The sequence below is a fragment of the Arachis ipaensis genome, chromosome B3 (genome assembly GCF_059453495.1).
Source record: "Arachis ipaensis isolate K30076 ecotype BB chromosome B3, ASM5945349v1, whole genome shotgun sequence".
Taxonomy (NCBI): domain Eukaryota; kingdom Viridiplantae; phylum Streptophyta; class Magnoliopsida; order Fabales; family Fabaceae; genus Arachis; species Arachis ipaensis.
In genome coordinates this window covers 11,076,825-11,081,491 of record NC_142438.1, presented here as the reverse complement: position 1 = coordinate 11,081,491, position 4,667 = coordinate 11,076,825, and the positions used below count along the sequence as shown (strand labels likewise).

The 4,667-nt window shown below is 36.1% G+C and overlaps 1 long non-coding RNA gene across 1 annotated transcript; it reads left to right on the top strand.

The window, feature by feature from the left end:
- Nucleotides 1–2,797: 2,797 nt before the first annotated feature.
- LOC148569844 (uncharacterized) lies at nt 2,798–4,386 on the top strand. Its single transcript, XR_015907260.1, has 2 exons — nt 2,798–2,861; nt 4,155–4,386. It is a non-coding gene; the product is annotated as an uncharacterized LOC148569844 (long non-coding RNA).
- The last annotated feature ends 281 nt before the right edge of the window (nt 4,387–4,667 follow it).

The window sequence follows — 4,667 nt, the reverse complement described above, 5'->3', positions numbered from 1 at the left end:
AAGATGAAGAGAAATGGTAGAATGTATGAAATGCAACCTATCTATATGAATGCAACTACATGCAAAATGTTTCTACCTACTTAGTTAAAAGTAAACAAATCTTTCAAGAGAAAATATGAACTGGATTTCACTAATTCAAATCATGAAAATGAAATACAAATAGACTTGCAAGAAGAAAATAGCTCATGAAAGAAGGGAACAAGGAATTGAGCATCGAACCCTCACTGGTAGTGTATACACTCTAATCACTCAAGTGTTTTTAGGTTCGATTCTCTCAATTCTCTACTAACCTTGCTTTCTAAGGCTTGCTCTTCATCTAACAATCAACATAAATTTAATGCACAGATACACATATCAAGAGGTTTTTAAGGGTTGTAATGAGGTTAGGGTCAAGGTAGGATTGTATTTGGCCAAGTGGACTAAAATCTGAATCCTTAATTAACTTAAACTTTCCACCTAACTTTAGACAATCCATGTAATCATAATACCACATCTAACTATCCATTAACCATGTTTTCCACATATTCATGCATCTTAACTTTAGTGCAACTCATATGCATTGCTTTCACCATTTACTTTGGGGCATTTTGTCCCCTTTTACTTATTTGCTCTTTTTCTCTTCTTTTTCTCTTTTTCTTTTTTTTATTATATATTTTTTTTCTTTTATTTTTTTTAATTTTTTTTCAATGCATATGATTAAATTATTGAATGCATGAACATGTCCTATTTCTTTCACATTTTTAAAAAATTCTAACATACTCAATTCTCAAACCAAATATTTTCAATCCCAATTTCCCACACTTAATTCATGAGCACTCTTACTAGTCTAAGCTAACCAAGGATTCACATTAGGGACATTATTATTTTCCGCTTAGAGTTAATGATATGCTAAAGTAAAGAATAAAAGGGGTAAAATAGGCTCAAATTGGTTTGCAAAGGATAATGAAAGGGTAAGGCCATATGGGTATGTAAGCTCAGTGAAACAAAGGCCTCAATCATATAAGTGCATGCATACATCAAACCATGGAAATATAGAATTAAACAAGATAAAGATCACAATTTTAGAGAGAAAAATACACACCAAAATAGAATATTGGTTGATAAAATGCAACCAATTTAAATAAGCTCAAAATCTCACTGGTTTTGTGTGTTCGAGCTCTAAACCATGTTCCAGTATAATATCTCTTCAAACAAGTGTAACATTAAATTTTATTCAAATTAGTGAAATGCTCTTAAAAGGTTTTTTTTGAAAAAAAAAAATATTACTTCAACCAAGTGGTAAAATATGCATAAAATCAAATAATCATGCAATCAAACATGCAAATGCAATAACTAACAAGGAAAATAAAACATTGGTGTTTGAGAAGAAAATACTAACCCATGGAGATCGGTATCGACCTCCCCACACTTAAAGATTGCACCGTCCTCGGTGTATGCTGAGATGTGCAGGTGGATGGGTTGTTCCAATTGATGCTTTTCTTCAAGGATTGTGCAGATGGACTTGTGTGTCTCCCCATGTAAACGTCTTCCGCTTCCCTTCCGGGTGGCCATCCTGAAAGAAAAAGGGAAGAAAGGTAACCCAGTAATAGAGATAAGAAAATAAATGAAGTATGGGTGGGTTAATGCCAAGTGAAAAAGGTCTCATTTACATGGAAGCTTCAACATGCAAGTGAGAAAACAATAGAAGCCATGGCATGCCAGTGGTACAAAATGTACAACAATGGGGAAGAGAGTGGGGAAGGAGAGATAATATAAATTCATGTCAATGCAAAAGTAATACAGGTATAAAAGGTTGGCATTGATATAAATAATATTACCTATCCAGAATAAAACAAGTCACTAAGTACCCAAAATAATTCAAGAGAAGATGCAACAGTTAAATAAGAAAATTTTAACTCCAAATGAAAAATAATGAATTTAGAAACGAAAACAAAAAATATGCACAAAATTAAGATGCAATGAATGAAATATGCAAATAAATTAAGTAAAATAAAATAAAAGATAAGAAGAATGAGAAGGGAAAGAAGGGAAGAAGAAGTAAGTAAGAAAGGAGGGAGGAAAAATTAGGATTGGGGGAGAAAAGATAAGATATTTGGCAAATTAGGATAAGCTGTGCGGCGCAAGCGACGCCGTCGCGTGGGGCACGCGGTCGCGCGGCTTGCGCTTAAACTGATTGACGCGGTCGCGTCGGTCACGCGGTCGCGTGACACAGTTTATGCTACTGGTGCGAGGGCTAGGGGTGGCAGCAATACCCGAACCCTCGGGTACCCGCCCCGCCCCTACCCGGTCGGGGCGGGTTTAAACCCGACCTGCAGCGGGGCGGGGCGGGGTCGGGTTTAGGGTGAACCCACCCCTACCCGCCCCGGAGTGCATAAATATATATATATATATATATATATATATATATATATATATATATAATTTAAAAATTAGGGTTACTTGACTTCACTTCCTCGCCGCCGTCACTCATTTCATTTCCATTCTCAAATCTCAACCCTAGGCATTAGGCAAACTCTGAAGCTCACTTCGTCACTCACTCACTCTTCACTCCTTCAGGCTTGAGGCTTCAGGCCTTCAGCTCTTCTCCAACTCTCCAAGGCTGTCAAGGACCACATCCTCTGCTCAGCTGCGCCAGTAAGTCGCCGTCACAGCTCGTCCGATCGTTCGCCGTCGCTCACCAAGACACCAACCCTCCTCATTCATCTCGGTCGCTTCGCCGCTGTTGCTCACGGAGCTCACGTCGGCGTCGCTCCCACTTCTCGCCGTCACTGTCCTCGCCGACTCGCTCTCCAATCTGCGGTCTTTGGTCTGTGCTCACCTTGTCATCCCTTCTTCCTCCGTCGTCGTCTCTCTGGTGACTGGTAAGCACTAAGCACTTCTCGCTCAATACTTACCGCTGATGTGCATGTTCAGTTTTTTTTAATTTAATTTTTATGATTTATGTTTTATGTTAAAATAGTTAAGATAAAACTAAAATTAATTTTGATTTCAAAAAATTAATTTCTCGCTCTGGTGACTGGTAGATTCCTACATTGTGTAGCTCTTTTTCTTGTAAAATTCAGTCCATGGAAAATTTAGGGAAGAATATGTTTGTTGGCTCAATTTGTCAGACTTTGTTAGGCTAAAGCTTGTAAAATTAAAGTTATTTTGGCTTCTTTGATGATTGGTTATATGGAGAAGAAGAAGTGATTTATTCTGATTTTATTCTGATTTTGCAATTGTCATTGAGTAGTGAATGGACTCTTCAAGATTAGAGTGACTTGGTTTATGAAAGGGAATATAATCAAGATGTTATAATTATGAAGAGAATCAAAGACTGTTCTATTTTTTCTGTTAAGAACAAAGGCCAGAGCAATAAGTTTAGTGTTAATTATGTTATGAACTTTGTTTATCTGTTTTGGTATGTTGCAGTTTTTGGTTGAATAAATTTGGCTGAATTTTGCCTAAAACTTGTGTGATTTTTGTGCAATTTTACTACACTAATTAAACAGCAAAAGTGCAGAACTGATCAACAAATTTTGCTGATAATTCCATTCCATGCATCTTGTAAATTTCTTCCTATCCATGTGATAAAAAAAATTCAGTTATATCTATCTAAAGAAATAAAAGGGTATTGACATAATTCTTTCTTGGTCATTACGATTCACTTTCCTAATCTCTTAATTATAAAAGTTGAGTGATGAATTATCAAATCATATTCACGTAGTTTACTGCTACTGCTACTGTTACCAAATGAATTTTGAATTTAATAAAAGTAATCTCTAAATTATAAATCTAAATAAGCAAACTCATAATCCTCAAAAAATAAAAGATGTTAACAACTTCTAATTAACCTACTTGAATGGAGTTATTTTCCTCGTCGAGTTCCTTATTTCCTTGTCAAGTCTAGTAAGTTCTTCATGGAGTAATTGGACTTCAGTTCTAAGCTTTGTCACGGATCCTTCGAGCTCTTGGAATGCTTCCTAATAAAATTAACAGTTTTGTTTATAAATTGAAATTCAAGTTTTGGAGATATATATCAATCAAGATAATGCACATTTTTATATTGTATTATGTACCTGTTCATAATTTCTCTTCCTCTGAGCACATTTTCTGCTGGCCTCTCTTACATAGTACCAATTAATTTGCTAATTGTTACATCTTTTGATTTTCAGGTTTAAATCTTGATTTGCAAACTTTTAATGATGATGAAGATGTTGAAAGTGATCAAGAATAAGGGTTGAAGATTCCTTTATATCTAATATTGTAATTTCTTTATTATGGTGTTAAGTTTGTAGTGATCTAACACTTTTTTTTTTTAATTTCAAGTTATTTGAGCTAATGACATTGTATGAATTTCATGTTTGTATTTTAATTTATTTATGAATTTTAAGTTTTTTGTCTTAATTTAGATATGAATATGTTAAAATTAAAATATTTAATTTTTATAGGGGCGGGTAGGGGTGGGGCGGGTACCCGCGGGTTGTGACGGGGCGGGTAGTAACTGAGTTACGGGATGGCGGGGCGGGATCGGGTAGGGTAAAAACCCGCCCTTACCCGCCCCACTGCCACCCCTAGCGAGGGCAGCCTCGCGCTCGCACAACTCTATGTTCAAATTATTATTAGTGCCAAATTTTAAGTGACGCGATCGCATGGGGCATGCGATCGCGTGAGTGGGCTTTAAAGGA